The 21,285-nt window shown below is 35.8% G+C and overlaps 1 protein-coding gene across 1 annotated transcript in view; it reads right to left on the bottom strand.

Moving 5' to 3' along the window:
- Positions 1–21,285, bottom strand: part of LOC117330710 (cysteinyl leukotriene receptor 2-like) — a 42,830-nt gene that overhangs the window by 20,156 nt on the left and 1,389 nt on the right. The window lies entirely within an intron of this gene.

Genomic DNA, 21,285 nt, shown 5'->3' with positions numbered 1-21,285 from the left:
ACATCAGTCATACATGGACACCAGTCATACATGGATACTTAATGCATACATGGACACCAGTCACACATGGACACCAGTCATACATGGACACTTAATGCATACATGGACACTTAATGCATACATGGACACCAGTCACACATGGACACCAGTCATACATGGACACTTAATGCATACATGGACACTTAATGCATACATGGACACCAGTCACACATGGACACCAGTCATACATGGACATTTAATGCATACATGGACACCAGTCATACATGGATACCAGTCATACATGGATACCAGTCATACATGAACATCAGCCATACATGGACACTTAATGCATACATGGACAACAGTCACACATGGACACTTAATGCATACATGGACACCAGTCATACATGGACACCAGTCATACATGGTACCAGTCATACATGTTTTAAGAGGACGTAACATTATACAATACAGTTCACTTATTAAGATCAATTCAAAGGCATCACGTTTTTCAAAAGAGATACGGGATAATGACAACGAAACCACTTTCCTATCGATCACTGGATTATTTTGGTGATCATAAATCATTCCCAGTCTCTACAACCTGCATCTCTTGAATCACGCTGTACACCATTTCCGACTGGTTATCAACGTATATATAGAGGTTACACAACGAGTGGTTGTTGGATATGGAATTTATTTCCACGTGTGGTATAAACAGATTGTTAATCAACAGCTGTAATGATTAACTGATGGTCTGAGAGTTGAATAACACAGGGTATTGTGGTAGAAATTATAATACATAAGTTATAAATAATATATGTTTTAAACTTATTAATCCTTTTCGCGGAAATATCTATTTTAGATGATGTACTCTCTATATTTAGGTTTTCAAATGTAAAATCGAGACAGATGTATCGCTTCATTTTGACCTTGTCAGAGTTCGGTAATTATATGTATATATATATATGTATGTATGTATTTACTGCACCAAGTGACTTGTTCTCATTAGTAGAACTGAAGGTGTAACAAATGGAATAAAAGCCAAAACTGTTCCCACATAAAATGTGGGGACTTTTCCAAGGACACCATTAAAACTGATACTCACAGTCATTGGCTACAGCGAATAATTTGATTATAAAATAAATTACACAGATTACAGACTGGAATAAAACTTAAAACAAATTAAATATCGGATCGATACGAGAAAAGCAGCTCTAAACTTGTTAACATACTGATGTTAGACGTAAAAGTGATTAATGAAGATAATCAGTCGAGATGTAAGGTACCTCGTAGTTGATTATGATGATGCTGGGAGGATGTTAAATACAATACAGATAAAATGAGGACGGTGATACTTTTAACTCACAAGTACACAAAAAACCCGTAAACAACATGATAAAGCCATTACTCTGTGAGTGGAGGACACCACGTTATCAATGGAGATGTACCACAATTAGCGTGTATATAGCGATATAAGTAGGTTAGAGTGGCCTATATTACATCCCTACTGTTACCTTGTTACGTTAATGATTACATCACACAACAAAAGATTGTCTTTGAAGTTGATATGTCAAGGTCATCTGGTTCGTGACCGCTAAGGGAACCTGCGTGTAAAAAGTAAATGGCCTTTCCGTATCGAGAAAGATAATAAATCCTTCATGTTAAAAACTCCCTCGAGGTTCGCAAACCTTTTAAAAGTTAACTGAGAAACTTGTTTCCTTTTAAATCTCAGTGCATTTAGATAAAATTAGGTTTAATGGGGAGCTGATTTCGTTTTAAATCTTAGAATATTGCAAATAAGATTAGCCTTAACTGGAACTTTATTTCCGTTTAATTTCATGCAAACTGTAAATAACATAATATTAAATAGTGCCAGAAGAAATATTACATTATAAATACGTTGTCTGATGACTCGTGCAACTCGCCAAATCGTTCTTTACACGCGAATTTGCACTAACGATGTAAAGACACTCACGAATACGAGAATACAGTATAAAACATTCAACTCGCGCTTTGATATTGATGCGTTACAAGATCAAAACTTTTATGAAGCAATGAAATATAAAAGTCCACTTCTAATTTTGCCAAAATTGGAACAACCATTTCAGACACGAAGTTTAATGAATCAATAATCTCGTCAGAATCAGAACAGATAATAAGACCCTTCATTTTTATTTTTAAAAGATATCAATTTTAAAATGCTGATGATTGATTCTCGACTTTCGTTGACTAGAGATTTGGTTATCATCACCCCAATTCTCACTTAGAGAACGTGTCATTATCTGTGTTTGACCTTGTGTATATGGCGGGTTTGGTCAATGATGCAGAAAAATGTTTACCTTTCATTGATCTTAAATGTTTCCTTCGTTTCTTCATGTCGACATGTTCTTGTTTTCTGACAAAAGCAATATATATATATATAAAGAAAGAAAAAAAAGATTGGTTTGAATCAGAACGAATATCTAAGATGGCGCTCTCGCACTTCATGACGTAAGTTCAAACTATCAGCTGTTAGGCGCCAAGTGAGACATTAACATCAGTTTATTGAGAAAAAATACTTTCTCGTATAAAGATACGGTGCCACAGTAACTCATGATTTCATCATATTAATTGGTAGTTACGATACATGCTACTCAGTGTTTCTAATTGTTCATAATTGAGTTACGAAAGCAGGAGGAAATAACACAGGAGTCAAGACGAGAACTTAAATGATTTCTGATCACACGATAGCATTAATCTTTATTTACATTGTACGTGATAATACCTTCCCCGTCGGTTAACTGCATGTGATACCAATCAGGCGAGATTTCATCCTTCATCGCAGTATTTCTGCCTGTGATTGGCGCCTATAATGTTTATACAAATATACAGATGGGTATTCCACATATTGCTTGTTTGTTAGAAGTATGATAGAAAAAACACCTGTACAGTAGACCTAGATTGTTTTTTATGAACCAAAAAGGTACAAGCTATAAATGAAATAATTGTTCGTACGTCATTGTAAAACCTGTGGAATGTTTGACCTCTTCGTGTCGGTAAAGATATTTCATGGTGTCTTTGATTTTCCTATAATGCCTTTTGGTTTGTTTGTTTCTGTTTAACGTCCTATTAACAGCCAGGGTCATTTAAAGACGTGCCAGGTTTTGGAGGTGGAGGAAAGCCGGAGTACCCGGAGAAAAACCACCGGCCTACGGTCAGTACCTGGCAACTGCCCCACGTAGGTTTCGAACTCGCAACCCAGTGGTGGAGGGCTAGTGATAAAGTGTCGGGACACCTTAACCACTCGGCCACCGCGGCCCCTCCTATAATGCCGCTTAACCAACTAATTAAATATGCTTTCACATAAAAGTTGGGTTAAATTAAATAAAGCTCTGAATTGTAGTCTTAAACTCCCTTCAAATATGACAATTCCTAACTCCATATACTTGTTTGATCAAATTTCCAACTAATTTGGAAGAAAGAAGCACCCATGTTATCCATTACGTCTCGAAGAGATTTGCTAGATAACAGGGAACTGTTTTAGGGGTGTTTGTCCCGTAACTTTAAGGATGTGACCCAGATTCGACCAATATTGTCATGGCGGCTGATGGAATAGAAGACGCTTACCCTTCCCGGATCTCTGGTCTTATTCTCATTGAATATTTATAAGGTTTCCATGCAGTTCTATAATTCGTTCATACTCTGCCTTCATTGTATTGATTGTGGATCAGATGTACGGTTCCAAAGGCATGTCTGTTTGTTCTGGAATACAACAGAATTACATATATTCTGGTTGCCGTTTTGACAGAACATCAAAGACTAACTATAATTAATGAAACCACAACATTTCTTTAGAAGATGCCATCTGATATGTCTATCACACTCAATACTGGACAGCCAGCGCCATGCAACTGGAATCCATAATACGTATTCCATAATGGCATCTACCACATATCGTTCTAATTGCATCAACAGCTAAACAATTAATTTGTTGGGTTATTGACATTTTGGAGAGTTATCAGAACAAAACTGGATAAATTTGCCTTAATGATAGATAATCTACAAATAATGTATAGATAATGTACAAATACCTGGCTAAAGAAAGGTTAATGCCGGGCTGTTAACCTTTACCGAAGCGTTGTCCGTCCTTATGTAAATTGATGGCGGCACGCGACGAATTAATGTTTGGACTGAAATGTACGTCTGGCATCTTTTGCATGGTTTTGGTAAAAACATTAATTGGGAAGTAACTGATTCCAATAAAACTGATCTAGATTATAAAGGTAGCCAGGATTTTCTGTGATTATTTTTTTTCAAACTGTTCATAATTACCATATTGTTCACATATCATTTAGCATTTATAACGAAATCAGTGTTCATTCATTATATATATATACAATACACGTGTTCTTCCATTCGAAATATACCGGCTATTTACAGGGTCTTCGCGTAGTGGACTGGAGACCTATAGTAGATACCAGTTTTGACGATCTCTGATTGGAGCAAGACTGAAATTTAACAGAGAGAGACGGGTATAAATAACTTCTATCTGAACCGCTGATATTTATTATTCAGACTAGCATTTAGATTGTCGGTTGGCACATGGTAACACACTTGCCTTTCACCTAGGCGTTTAAACATTCTTGAGACCGAAGTCGGCCAATATTGATAAAATTACCATAACTCATGCTTGCCCGACTTTCAACTCGGCCAGTGCATTTAAAAAATCTCAAGGTTGTTAGTTCTTTTTTTAAGGTACCATACCGTTTCAAAGACAAACAACGACAAAAGAAGTGGTTGGGAGTCGTTGCACATAATTGATAAACATGTCCAAAATGATGAGGATAGCCGGGGGTATTACTGTAAGTCATGGACAGATATAATGATCTGTATTATTATGGTTTCTGTGGACAAAGACCTATGTCAACAATATGCCAAACTGAACCCAGGGCTCCCCAACTCTTGTTATTCCTATCAATTAATCAATATATATACATAATATACAATTGTTACATAGTTCTAAGTATATACATTTGTACAACTTATCTACTATCTACTGCTAGGGGAATTAAATACTTGCACCGTTAAAATGATAAAAATAACAATAAGAGTTTCATAAATGAGCCGATATCTAATTAATAACCCCAAAGCATAACTTATTTCGCAATTGTTGCAAAATAAACTTAAAATTATCCTTATTACACAGAATCCTGTTAATGATCTCTCCCCAGTGGACACAAAACGTTCGGAGAACGTTCGGAAAACGTCCTATTCAGGTCACAACGTCCGGGACTTTCCTACAACGTTGTGATAACGTTTCATGTCAAACGTTAGTGCAACGTTAGCTTTTGACGTTGTAACAACGTTGTAACAAGGTTTTAATGCAAACTTTGTGTATTTGTTGTTAATTTTAAACGGCTTGCAAGTTTACACAAATGCCAAAGACATACGGAACGAAAACATCAAATTTCATGATAAAGATAAATTTAATTATCTAATTTGCTCGAAATTTTATTTGTCAATAATGAATATGTTCAGATTGGTTTAAAAGCAACCTACGTCGCCTATAATGTGCCCTAATGATATAATATCGATCATTGATCCTTTCCTGATCCAATTTTGCTGTAAGACCTCCTTTTATACAAATAAATGTGATCAAACGAACTTACAAGGTTACGATAACAAATCGGTGTTACCTCCCTTTATGTTGCAATATATATCCGCCAGGGGGCAATACAAACATTCACATTCATTTCAAAAACATTTTTTTTAAACGACTTTAATTTCAGTTTTAACTGCATGAAAATATCATGTTTTGGTTGAAATCGTTGCAATTTTTTTCGGGAAAAGAAATAGATAGAGAGAAGCAAAAAGAGCATTGATATTTGCGCGGTAATTTTAACTTCCGGTTCTTTGTTCCTCAAACACACGTGGGCCGTACACACACACATTTCAATCGGACTGTTGACTTGCTATACTGGATTATGTATTTGCTTTCAAAATAACATAAGGAATCAGCTTTCTTCCCGAATATAGATCAGTAATTCAAGGTAAGTTCTATATATGATTCGTATTTTGTTTATTACATTGCGTTTGATTTTGACTTGTGTTTATTTACAAACAGATCGGGCATGTTATGATTTATCTTCATGTACGTACATGTACGTACGTACAACGGATGTACGTTTTTGGTATCACCGGGCATAAGTTTAGTTTCACGCATATTTGTTAACCGAGCACGTTATGATATATTGCCGAAAAGTTTACGGTATATCAATAATAATTGTTTTGATTGTTTTTCTATTTACAGATTAAATGGTGATAACTGGATGCACCGAGGTAATCGGAGACATCAGAGATATGAGTGATGGGAGGAGTGCAAGCACATGGACACATGGAAATAAAGACATTAAAATAATGTTTAAAAAAACTTGAGTTTTTGTTGTACATAATAGGTAACAATAGTAGAAAATAAAATAATACAACGTTGTGACAACGTCTATACAACGTAAATAAAACGTTGCCACATCGTAACTCAGTAACGTTGTGGGAACGTTGTATGAAAACGTTCCCCAAACTTTCATTAGCAACCTAACTACAACCTAAATGCAACGTTGCATCCGGACGTAACTGCAACGTTCTCCAGACGTTGTGTGCCCACTGGGTCTGATGAACAACAAAACAATAACAATTGACATTGTCGATTAACATATGCTGAACTACAAAAAGGTGTAAGACTAATACAAAGTTGTCTCGACCTAGTTTTGTTAAGCTCGCATTACATGCGTTACAGTTATCATCATGTTGGTATTATTTCTGCTTACACAAAACTTACACTGTACTTTCTAATATTTATAAAGTTTCGTACACAAAACCTGTCTGTGAAGCATTTTATGTGTTTGTTTTGTGTGTGTCAGATATCGGGCCGACCATCAATGCGCCACTGAAACGTTTTTTAAGAACGTGGATGTGGCGGAGGTGTATAAGCTGCACGTTTTTCTTGCTATGTGATTAGGTGCCGTAGATCGTGGGTTCGAGACCTGTTCAGGGCACGAATCATACAATGGTCTTCCTTTGTCACTTGTTGCTAAAGGTTATATATAACAACCAGTTAATTTAATAATGTTTTCTAGCATGTAGATATGATTGCTACACAGATAAGCATGGGTGGTTATTATAATTATATTAAACACATCAGTGAGCGGCGATATTATCTAGACTCTTGGCGATAGTTTTACGGCGTCAGGTATCATGCAAAATCTTACTAGTCTGACCGTCTTTAAATGAATACACATGACTTTAAATTATAATTTTCTAAATCATTTTCATCTATCAGTTGAACTGCGAACAAAACGCAATCCAACTTCCTGCTTTCGACTAAAACATGATTATTTCTATGATAACTATATGAATTATGATAAATATAAGCAATTGCGTGTACCGACCCTGATATTCTTATCTAGAAATTGGATGGCTATCAATAAATTGTTGTATTGCCTCAATTTGCTTTGTTGTTATTTTACCGAATTTCAAGCTTTTCATCCTAAATTATTTAGTACACGATACTCTAAAGGATTTCACTTTCCTTAAAACATTTTTCATACAACGGGATCCATGATGGACCCCTAGATATTGTGAACATTGAACTACCGAACAAGCGATATTAGGAACTCACTTTGGAACTCTCAATATTTCACAAAAGACTCCAACATGAGAAAGTCATTTGGAAGAAAATAAGTTAAAGATACAATAAATGCATTATATGCATCAGTTCATTCGCTTTCCTAGGACTGTAATGAAATGAGAGCATGACGTGCACAATAGAGTTTCAGTTAACAAGCGCGTATAATAGGAATTTTGCCATCATTCGTAAGAGCAACCATATATCTTTCGAAAATTGAGTTAGAGCTTTCTCATAAAAGAAAAGTAGATAATTTTGAAATCCAGAGTAAAAGAAGAAAACGTTATGTATTTCAACATTATAATTCAACGGTATAATTTGGAATTTGGAACTTATTGTCATGGAGTGGTCGCCCACAAATACAACTTCCGTGCTGAATATCGGCTGCGTAAGGAAACCTGCATCAGGATGAAGATGACAGTAGGGTTTAGGGAATATTCTATGAAAAGAACATGCAGGTACAGTACATGTATTTTACCTGGAGTGTTCTCAATAGGAATGACACGCTTACCTTTTAACACACTTGTTGTTTTCTCCTTTCAAATTCTCTTATTTCAGTATAAATATTGCCGTGGTTTATATATCTCTTCGTGTTGCTGCTTTCTAATTGGAATCACGTTTTCCTTGCCATGGAAGTGTGAAGGACAACTGTATATAATTGGAAATGTTCTCCTGATGTGTTACAAGCGTACGGTTTTACAGTTCATCTCCGATGTTCCCGTCAGGACAGTAAAAATAAGAGCTTCACAGTGGTAGCCTACCAGAGCAAATAGAAAAATAGAATGCCCCGTTGTGAATTTTACCTATCGTAAATTGACAGTTGTGTATTGCATTTACATTTTAACATGATCAACCTTGTCAGGCTTCCCTGTGTATTCGTACTCTTGTTCACGGCCCGTTATTTTGCTGATGGCGAGTTTACAGGTCTACCTTTATGCCCTTATCACTGACAAGTTTTGACTATGCTACATTTTCATTTGTATTAAATGTGCTAATATTTTGTGTGTTTTTGTACAATAATTTGTGCAACGTGACAAGATACTGATATCCTATGTGTGTTGTTTACAGTTAGACGTCAGTAGGATCTCCCTAGTGACCAGACTACAGATACCAGTATAATGATTATCAATCTCACACCTCTATCATAACATGTATGTGTTATGAAAATGATTACTTAACAGCTATTTTACGTGGAAATTGATAATTCATTCAGTATGTCAGTGTATTGGAATAACATATTTTATCTAAAGTAGGAAAGCAAAACCATATGAGTTTTTTATTATGGCAAATTACCTTAAATTATTAAAATCGAAGCATAAACATATTTCTATGTTTTTATGTCATCGGAGTTATTGTTTTGACAAAAGTCAACGTTTATATTGGCGTTTAGTCGCCCCCTTAATATTTTCATTTCAGCCTTTGTGAGCCGTATAGAAATAACGCAATGCAAGTTACAGCTTCAAACTCATGATGTACGTGCACGCACGATGTACGTGCATCTTCAAGGGGTTGGTAAAACCAATAGCAACACACTTTATACTACTGATTCTAACATTAAAATCAGAGACCAATGCATATATATCAAAGTTCCGGAAATATAAGCGATGCTAACTGACATACAAGTAATTGCATAGTATCGAAGGTTAGAATTGGAATATCGGTTAATTTTGATATATATACTGTCATCTCTGAGATTAAATATGTATCAGGCCTATCCAAGAGATATAAGTAGACAGACATCTGACATTAGAGGTATAATTCATATATCATCAGTCATGATTTAGAGGCGGATGACCATAGACGTTTCATTCCTATCTGTGGACATATTTCTACACTAACTCGTCAGAAGAGTTGATTTGGAAAGTTTTCGCGCTGACGTGATTCCCTGTAATTATCCTGTTATTCACATTGTAAATGACAGCGAACACAATTTGCGCGAGTCTGATTCATTCCACTCAAATATCACATAATCACAATATAATTGCCTTAGAGTATGTTCTATCAGATACATTAGTTTATATAATGTACATCTTTTTTCTGGGGATTTTTATTTCATTTTTGTTTTATTTCTAGCATTGTTGCAAGAGGCGCAATAACGTGCAGATTAATTTTTATTTTTATTTACTAATAATATACCTTAACGGTTTATTAGTTATTTTGTCACGAGCTAATGATCTTTATTTATATTCATGCCAAGTTAAATAGAGTTTCTTGTATCTAGTATATAGCCCAGAGATAACTACAGCGCCATTGTTCAGGTGACGTGTTGCCACTGACATTTTCCCAGCTCCTTCATCTATGTAGATATCTGTCTACACTCCCTAGTTCTTCTATATACCTGTATATCACTTCGACACGAACTCTGACAGGAATTCGAAGCTGTACAGTCTACTGCTCCTGGTATGTTTAAAATGTGAACTTACATTGTATATATCCTATGTAATGACTATAGCTGACTAAAGGTCATTTTACATTGTTTAGAGTCAGTGAAAATGACCATAAGAGCAGTTATCTTAAACAGTATCACACAAATTTAGCAAGGCTAACTGATGTTTGCGTCAATTTTCAAAATTTAGATATATTGAAGCAAGAAAAGATCTACAAATTATTGTTTAATTCATTTTGAACTCTGAAAATGTCTTATAGTACTTAACCAAGTTATTCCAATTCGAATGATTTTAAAAAAGACAACCAAGATATTAACACTTTTCAATACAACTTTATAGGTTGAACTGACATTGCAGCGTACAACTGTTTTGATCATGTAAGGCTCGTCATTGATGCTAGGAGTATCATAGCATGGTTACTACCATGTATATAATCTATCCACACACAGTTATATAATGGTCTAACACAAATGCCGGTGTTCTGATCGTTAAGGCATCATTTGTAATGTGTGGCGGTCACACATAACTCGCCTATTGTGGCTTTATTAAGGAAATTGTATTGGAAGTGCGCCTATATACCCATCGTCTGGATATTGAATGCGTAGAGTAGATGTACCATTATAAGTGTTTGTCAAACAACACACTGCGATGGTTCTCGTGATTACATAAAAATACAGGAAAACAGTATGCTGCTAGCCATATAAGCTGAATATATAAATTGTCAAAAAAAACTAGGAAACAAATAAACACACATTGCAATGCGGTAACAAGGGGATTCATTGAAAGCCTCAGACGTATGTACGATGACACAATAAATGTTCTGCTGATGAACTTTCAATAGTCTGTGTAAAGAGAGATGTATTAATTTATACAGAGGAGGTAAACCTTGGAAACATAACATAACAATATGATAATTTATTATCTGAAGAATAATACACTTCTTTCCATAGACTAATCTTCATTTAACATTCATTATCAACATATTCTTTATTTACGCTGTAATCGAAATCCTCGAATATATTTTTGTTTCTTGATATGGAATGAGTGGTTGGTTGTTACAGTGGTAGAACACTTGAATTTCACCTTTGTGGCCGAGGTTCGATCCCCCGACCTGACGTGAAAAGGTATGGGGTCATATGCACCTGGGTTTTCTCCGGATACTCTGGTTTCCTGTCATGGTAAGGTAGCAGGAGGGTAGCCCTGGCAAATGTATTGTGCTGCCATGTATAGTGTAATATCTACATTGTAATTCGCGTTGTATTTTAATGATGGTATAAGGTTTACACCCATTCCCCATTACTTTCCTCTGCTGTGTTCTTTTACGATTCCAGCTTATTGTGGGAAATAGGACAATATAATAAAAAAGTGAGGATGCGGCAAGGATAAGTTTAAGATAAATATTTGTTAAACTTGGTCGAATTTTTATGGCGATGCCTTCAATGATATCTTTTATAAGAAAAGTAAAGGGGAATTAATCCAATCCCCAATCACGATAAAGGGGAAATAATCCAATCCCCAATCACGATAAAGGGAAATAATCCAATCCCCAATCACGATAAAGAGGAAATAATCTGAAGAAACAGAAATGCACCACCAAATATAGAGTTAATTACTGGAAAGGGAACTAAAACTATAAAACCTAAAATTTATAGTATATATAATTATTGACTGGCAACCTAGCTATTTTGCATTATCCCAAACAATGATCGATCCATAACAATGCATCTACAAAATGAACACGTGCTGTAAGAGTGCAGGGAGCCAAACTCTATCTGAAATTTAATAGTTTGATTAATTTTTAACAAGTATTGTTAAGTAAATCAGATTTAAAGATGTGAATTTAACAATGATAATATCCTAGTTCGTAATGATTACTAATTATCGGCGGCCGTACCTTCTAGGCTGACCCCGTCACAATAAGACCCCCCCTGTGCTTCCATCAAAGCCGAAAAGAGTTATTGACATAAGTTGCTATAACTTGTTTCGCAGTTGTTGTAGAACGAATCAGGTTTACGTTTTGACTTCAAATGAGTTGATATGCAAACAACTCATTTTTGCTACGTATCAAAACTTAATCAAAAGTTTATTTGCTACAAAAACGTTATTTCAATTTTTTAGCTTAAATTGAAAGTGAATGATCTATGCCAATCAGTGAGTAAGTTATAGAAACATTCTACAATAAGTACCACTCAAGCTTTTAAATCAATTACACAACATATACCACATAACGTCAGTCAATAATGTTAAAATATAATTTACGTTTGCTGATAGCGGTGACTAAAACACCTTGAATAGCTAGATTTTTGTTTGGTTTGGGTTTCATTTGTTTAACGTCCTATTAACAGCTAAGGTAATTTAAGGACGGCCTCCCTGTGTTTGCGATGTATGCGTGTGGTGAGTGCGTATGTGTGTTTATGGAGTCTGCGGTATGTACGTGTTAAGTCTACTTGTGATAGGTTGGAACTTTTGCCGATTTATAGTGCTACCTCACTGAAGCATACTGCCGAAGACACCCAGCAAAACATCCGGTCACATTATACTGACAACGGGCCAACCAATCGCCCCACTCCCAAAATGCTGAGCGCTAAGCAGGAATAGCAACTACCATTTTGAATGACTCTGGTATGTCTCGACCAGGGGACAGAACTCAAAGTCTTCCTCACAGGGGTGAACGCTCAACTGAAGACCAAAAGTGAGACATTTTCAAGGGAGACATTAGGAAGAAGAAAGTTGTCCAGAAAGAAGAGAAAAGATAAAATCCTAAATTTAGTCGCCTCTTACGATCATGCAATGGGGGCAGCAGGTACAATTCTTACGCCCTACCTGCAGGGCAGGAATAACTAGATAATAGATCGCATGGTATGGTGTCGTTAAGATGGGAACATATACACAACTGTATTGGGATTAAGTTTCGTCATGTTTTATGATCGCTATATAGTGTCAAATAAATAGTTTATAATGTTATATAGAGGATATCTAACAGTGTCTTCAGTAATACCAAATATATTTCACGAGTGGGGCTAATATTTTGATATTTTTCACGAGTGCGCAGCACGAGTGAAAAATATCAAAATATTAGCCACACGAGTGAAATATATTTGGTTTTACTGAAGACACTGTTAGATATTCTGTGTATTACATTTTTATCAACGAAAACCCTACCCCGTATGCTAACTAGGACTACAGCGATAATTTGTAAACAAAAAAAGTAGTTTCCCCTGTCCAGGTGCTGACATATATGTCGGGCTTTCTGATTGGTCAATTATTTTGGTATTTTCTAATCATTAATTTGATTGGTCAAATCAGCAAAAGTGATATTTTTCACTAGTGAAAAATATCACTTTTATAGAATGAATAATTTTTGATATTTCACTGGTAAAAATGTAATAAAATAAGGTATTACAAAAGTTGGCTGATATTATGAAAAACAATTGGAACAGTAGCAGAATCCTGTTACTGTGTATGGAAACACGTCCTAGCTTATAACTCGAGTAGGTATGACAGTGTCATATAATTTTATCGGTCAGTCGACATCAAGTGATTTTTAAATATTTTCCCCATAACAATAAAAATCCTCTTACAGGAATCCCTACGTTGTCTCCGGGGGCGATATGTTCTATTGGAGTGTGACTGGTAAAATCCAACAATGGCAATACATCTGAATATGACTGGAAGTAAAGTACATATTTAGATAAAATACGCTGTAGTCAAGTACACATTATTCAGAAGATTGAGGTGATTAGCATCTTTATAAAATACGTGTATCAAGGTTTATTACATACGAGTCAATCTTAAGGAAAATCTGTTGTGGCTTTCTGACACTGCTCCGTTGTAGTAATGATTTGAGTCTTTTTAAGGTCGTTGACTTTGTAAATGCATCTGATAGCACTTGTTCATAAGTTTTTAATGGGAAAATACTTCACTGTCGTCTGAAGATGGGCCGCTTACAAATGTCACAGAGATAATAATTTGACAAATCGATAACACCGATTACATTAGTATCAGATCCAAAATGATTGTCAATAAGAGCCAACATAGTTATTGCCGTTTTGACAGATGTCGCAGACTGCAAACCCTACAATTGTTCCTGGTAGCATATCTTCGTCACATAATATTATAAGGGGAGATCACTTCATCGTTATTTGAGACTTTAAATAATCTTCGTATACAGAACAGTAATGATTCGCATGTAAATACATCGCTTTCAGCCTTAGGGTTCAGAACACTGGTGCTGTCCTCCGACCCAAACCAAAGTTGATAAAATTGGTAGTTGCTGTTACCTGCATTAGTGTTGGCCTGAACAGTAAAGGGGTCCTGCTATATTGTCCGGGTATATAATTGCATTGTGTTGTTAGCATTAAAGTCTCTGTCAGTCATAGATCATGGACAAGGACCTCTGACCGACTTTGCTCTTTGCTACAAAGACATAAAGACCAAAACAAAGCAAAAACCGCCCCACAACACATGCTGTAATTATACTGGTATCTAAAAACTTTTTTTTTTTTTTTTTACTTTAGTTGTCACTATAAAAATTACATTTATTTGATATTTTGCACTGGTGCTTTTGATTTTGAATTAATTTTATGGTTTTGTTTGCAATTCGTTTATTCTCTTGTTGTTTTTATAAATACCGTCGCCTCAATTAGTCCGTCGTAAAGTGTGAATCGCGTATTATCATTGCCATCAGCTAATGGGAAATAACTGTATCCTGTAAACGGGGGACTATCAATTAGAACAATGGCCCATACACAACTATAATTTGGCACCGATAATATGAAAGAACAAGAGCTGGAAATTCATATTTCGCAATACCAGGTTTACTGTCATCTTAAACAGTACGCTATTTTTCTCATAATCTTTACCGTAGTGTGGTAGTTTATATTTTATTGAATGTTGATTCGGTTGATGGAGACTAAAGTTTTGGTCGTCGTCATGATTTCTTGGAAATATTCTATTACCTTGTGCGATGTGTTAATTGACCCATTTAACACTGGTATACAATGCTTATATGTATTGTGATTTCGTTTGGTGTCAACATACCAATTTACATTTTGAGATAAATCACATTGCCATTGATAAGTGTGGCTAACGAAGCAGAATCTGTTCTCCTTAAGGGATATCTCGTTTATTAATGGTAGTTTCACTGGACTATCACTTTTGTTTAGAATTATGATTTTATTTCAGCATTCCTTGGTTTAATTGATACATACAGCAATTGTAACGTATTACAAATGTTTCTTAGAAACCCAGGAACCTCTATTGTTGTTTGCGCTACCGTGAATGATAAAGTAGTGTTGTAATGCTCAATATCATGACTTACCAGCATGACTGAGTTACCCCAGGTGTTACGGGTCTTGAACATTACCGTGTTAGTATTATAAGATATAGCCTAGTGATAACCCTGGGGCTTTTCACGTGAGCTGAATTGACGTGTAGAAAGGAGAGCAATCAACACAAAAGGTACGACAAATTGTGTCTTGTCTACAGCTTTATTTAATTTCCTGCTGGGAGGGAGGGCGATTTTCTACAGGGAAACAAGAACGCTGTCTGGATAGACATGCTAACGTACGTGTAGACAGAAATGATGTAATTGGGATTTACGGTTTTGTCCTAGAATGCACGTACGCTACATGGCTATGTATTGCTTATAACGCTTGCAATGATTAGCAGGAAGCAGGCGACCAACTAATCATGACTATACACTGTAGAAGATTCTGGCACACCACTATATGCTTGTGGAGTGGGGTATATTGTGTGACGAGGCAAATGTTTAAAGTACACTCATGGTAGTGTAATATGTGGGCATTGTACTAAGTATGCTAATTGAGCAATGATTTGAGCAATGCTTTTCTATACGGAATGATGGCGGATATATGGCAGAGACAATGAGACATGCTTCCATGTTTAAAGTCTATCATCCACCCATAAGATAAAATCCACTGTTTCTGATAAGATAACTGCATCTATATCAATGTTTTAACCAGTCATATACCGATTGAATGTCTTCTTGATTTACGTTTAATTGGCGTTAATGGTCATAACACACACATATTATACAGATTTTGAAACAAAACAACAATTTACAGGTAAAAGAATTAAAGACCTTTCTGTGATAACCGGGAAACAAACAAAGGAAAATTACTTTCAACATACTACGACACTGTTTTGCGAGATGCTGATCTTGAAAAATTCTGAAAACAATTTGGAAGAGCTTTTAATATACACTTCCATTCCAAAAACAGAGTTAAAACTCTAAACTGTTTATTTATTGGTATGTTGAGTACAAATCCAATAAGGAACAGATTACAACATACAACCTTTTCAGCTTTCAGAGACTGATGCTAGTATTCTAGGTTTGACACAGAAGAAGAGAGCTAGAGGGAGCTAGAGAAATTGTTTAAAGATAGAAGGTGAGTTTCTGTATAACACTGTCAAACGAAAACAAAATATTCGTTTCGTCAATAGAAGGAAACATTATTTTCGAAACCATTTTAACGGGAGAAAATTACCATCATCAGTGTTTGATCGACTTTTCCCATTTTAGTTCATTATTATTAACCATACCTTTTAAATAAACCCAGAGTACATTGATAACAAACAGTTTTCAATGTCTACACATTTCACTGGTGTCCTCGCGTCTTTTGTCCATAATATCTAGGAGAGTAGAAATGTCGAAACCTGGATGTGTTTAAGACCTATCCTAGTGCACGCGGACAAGTACCTTTTCGGGCCTTTGGTGGTTGGCTTGTTCAATGAGAAATTTCTGTGTTATATAAACTTGAAGATATTGATTGAAAATTCAATTCTAACTTATCAATGCAAATTTCGACTGGTTGCCATGCCAACCTGCTATCTACCATTGGACATACGTATCCCAATACTGATATCGGGGAAGAAAACGTGAGTCGAAAGAACAATCGAAGGGTTCGAATATAAATGGATTTGCAAATGGAACATACATTATCTGGTCGTTTAAAGACACGACCCTATCTATCATTTACGGTAGTTTTTAGTAGTTATGATGTCCTAGTCGTGTGGTCCCACAGTATAATACTAGATATGACAATTAAACCAATCATTAATATAGAAACGCATATCAGAGAAAGGAGAGGCTGGTACCAAATATAATCAAAACATTTACCTGTTGTAATATGACATAAGGTTCAAGTTGTTTCATTCCTCATACAAGAATCATGCGGAACACACTTCTCGTAATGTCGGAGGGTAAATCCTTATATAACTAAATTCAATAAAATTACATGTACTTATTATGATTACCAAATACAGAATCATAAGTCTTAACATATTAACAAGCGGGTGTATTGGTCAGGAGGTAATGACTATAGTTTATTATGGTAACAACAAGGAGATGTCCCAAAACGGCAGGACGTATAGTCTTTTCCATGAAATGAGAATCAGAGTCAAAAAAAAAAAAAAAAAAACTACCTGTAAAACTAACTTTTTGGTACTCGGACACTGGGACAGATAATCCATCAACTAAATAGTTGCAATCATTGTCGGAAACTGAAATGCTGTGGCCAACCTTGGGACCGATATATCGAGGACTGATGATCCAACAGCTACAAGGTTACTAAAAACGTCAGGAATTGATAGTCATTTTAGACAGATAATTAACAAAATGAAAGGTTGTGGTCAACCTAGGGATTGATAATCCTCAAGCTAGACGTATTGTCAACATATTAGACTGATGATCCAACAGCTACAAGGTTACTAAAACGTCAGGAATTGATAGTCATTGTAGACAGATAATTAACAAAATGAAAGGTTGTGGTCAACCTAGGGATTGATAATCCTCAAGCTAGAAGTATTGTCAACATATTAGACTGATGATCCAACAGCTACAAGGTTACTAAAACGTCAGGAATTGATAGTCATTGTAGACAGATAATTAACAAAATGAAAGTTGTGGTCAACCTAGGGATTGATAATCCTCAAGCTAGAAGCATTGTCAACATATTAGACTGATAATCCACCAGCTACAAGGTAACGGCTAACACCAGTGATTGATAATCACCGCAGACAGATAGTCCACCTGTACAGCTACCGCCAATCACCCCGACTAAAGTTCCCTGTAGCAATATGTTTATGTAGCGCATGTAAGTTTACCTCAATCATCGATGCATCCTTTATTATGTGACCAATGAAGCATGTGTTGTTTTAATCATGCATGTGAAAGCTTGCATCCCTAGCCTAAAACAGTACAGTTACCTGTATGAAAAATATTATAATTTAGTAGTATTCATAATTGACAGAGAGCGAGCGAGAGACTTTGAGCGAGAGACTTTTCTATTTTCAGAGATTGACATCGGAATTCAATCTAAACCGATCTCTATGTACTTCTATATCACAAACAAACTCGTGTTTGGGTCATCATAGAAATATTCAGTCTTTTTAGCCAGTTAAGTTTACACAGTCGAGCTAGTCGATGCATCTGACGATGTATTCAACTGTATATCGGCTTTCTTCTTGATCGTTGTGAGACAAAAAAAAAAATTTCCTTTCTCTTATATGCAATTATCTTCAGCTGAGAAGGGCTTTAAAACCGCTAACCGAAATGTATAAAATATGTCACTTCTATAGTAAAAACTGACTGCCTATCATCATCACGTGTCAAATATAAGATACTGGATGTTGATGTATGGACATGTTAACACTATACAACATACAAATTACCTTCATAATCTACAAAATGACGATAACGTCAGCTCCAATATAACCCCTTTGTTTTATGTAAGTAATGTGATGGAAAATGGGGATGGTTTTAAAGATAAACAGTTAGGTTTTCATACTGTTTTATATACACACTTTTGATAAAATGATAAGATGATCAGGCTACATTCAAGTATGCCTCCATATACAGAACTGTATCGAACACGAGTTCGCCCAAATATATGATTATTTGTACACCAACACAGATACTCTAATGATAAGGGGGTACAGAAACGTTCTAGGATGTTTAAATTGTATATTTTAAGCGATTTTAATCGCCGACAGTAAAAGAAAGATGTAAAATATCTATTCAACCTATACGAGTATTAAATACTGGTGTTCCAGTGATATTGAGATTTACAGATAAACCCGGTCTTATTCGGGTTTGTTTTCCTATCGTTGAAATATGTTATTTCAAGATTAACATATTTACGACCAGCCTCCGTTGTGTACTTTAAAAGTTATTGTTGATGTTGTTATTATGTGCGATGCTTTGTCTGAGTAGACAGACAGCGCGACAGCTGTTGTAGACAATATTGCTACCGAGGGGACATGATCTGACGAGGCCGCCCGATGCCAGGGAGAAGTTAAGCTGTTGTGTGTTATTTAGTTTAAGTATTTAAGTGGAAAATCAATCATTGGATTCTATCGTGATATAAATTGCCGTTCCGTAGAGAAGTATTTAAGTTAAGATACTCCCTACCAAGCATTGGTGTGCCGAGGTTTGATTTATAGAGAAAAGAAATTGGCATACACGTATATATAGTGTTAAGAAGGCAAATCGCGTGTTGTGGTTCAGTATACATAATTGTAGGTAAAGCTAACCAGCGGATCGTGATTAAGTGTGAAGTATAAGACAACTGACATATAGTGGTTTAGTGTATGTGAGTAAGTCAAGTCCCCGGGTGAACAAATAGAATACAGACCTCCTTTTAGTCCTGAATGACTCCAATTGTCGATAGGTCATACGAAGTTGGGGGAAACCCCTTTATAATGCTGGCGTGTTGTTTTGTTTATAATATATGGGTTGTAATTCTCGATAAAACACTGCCGGATATATCTATAGCTTAAAGTGCATGGAAAATGGCATGTATTTTGTAGTTTATAGGGTAAGGAACTCCATATACAAAACTGACGTGTCACGGTAGTCTTTTAAATTATAAATACACTCGACTATTGTAATATTTTAAACCCCCTTTTCCATGTTCCGTATCAGAGAAATCATAAGCTCTATAGTAAGGATTATTGTTAATGGTTTGCGTGAGAAGATACGAGATAATACTCGTTATACCAACCATAACCGTTTTAACTAGTTATCATATGATTTGGCAATATTAAGCAGAGGCTTAACAGTTTCGTTGTATATTGGAAATGTATTAATTGGAAAAAGTATTGAAGTATAGGACACTAGATTCGGCCGCCTCTTGGTCGAGTACAGAATATAGGATGAACTGCGCCAATACTAACATGAATATCAGGATAACGTAGATCCTCAAGGTTCCATATATAAGCCAAGCTTCGCGTATATATAACATCTCCTAAATCTAAAGGCCAAACAAGTCTGTAATATAACGGTTTAGCTGGCATCCAAAAATATCATCTATTAACGGGTTAGCTGGCATCCAAAAATATCATCTATTACTATATCGGGCATCCCTTGACTGCGACCCTATGTGAATGGTTCAATACCTCTAATGTAAGCCCATGTGAATCTCTGATATCCCTATCTCACCAATGGAGACGCTGGATATCCATCGATCTCAACCTAACAAACTGTAAAGTCCCTGATCTCACCTCAAGGGGATTATATTTAACGGTTTCAACCCCAAAGGGACGACTGACATATCTTGATCCCACCCTAAAAATTAATTTCACCCGATCCCACTCCAAAATGAATGTCATTCCATCACCCGATCCAATCCTAAAAATGAATGTCCTAGTATTCACCGATCCGCCCCCAAAATGAATGTCCCAATATCTCCCGATCCGACCTCCAAACAGCTGTGTTAATTTGCCATTCATACTCCAAGCAGATTTCTGACATCCAATGATCTCACAAATGCATCTCCAGAAACGTAAGATGCTACGCCTGCTTTACGCTCGGCATAATGGGAGAGGAACGACTGCTTCGCCTGTTATTGTATAATGTACCAAACCAACCCAGGTCTCGTTTTACCCTGACCTAAATATGAAGGACTCCTCAGAAAGGTCTGAAATCACTATGTACAAAAAAGTAAGGTCTTCGTCATTAGGTATGCTATTTTGGTTTTGATTCAATCCAATTAAAATTCTATGTCCTATCTAGAAATATAATGTAAAAAGGTATTGGTATCATTGTATACATATATGTTATCTAATGTATGCAAGCCGTCGTCTTTTTAACTGTTAAAGCGCAATGTTTGTATATAACGTATATCGTATACCTACAGAGGCAATCCATCTGGACGCAGTTCGATCTGGACTGAAGATATTGATATATATGTAATATATATAATGCTATGTCTTAGATTCCCTGTAATACACAAT

The sequence above is a fragment of the Pecten maximus genome, chromosome 7, assembly GCF_902652985.1.
Source record: "Pecten maximus chromosome 7, xPecMax1.1, whole genome shotgun sequence".
In the NCBI taxonomy this organism is placed as follows: domain Eukaryota; kingdom Metazoa; phylum Mollusca; class Bivalvia; order Pectinida; family Pectinidae; genus Pecten; species Pecten maximus.
The sequence above is the reverse complement of the archived record's forward strand: the minus strand, read 5'-3'. Positions and strand labels throughout refer to the sequence as shown.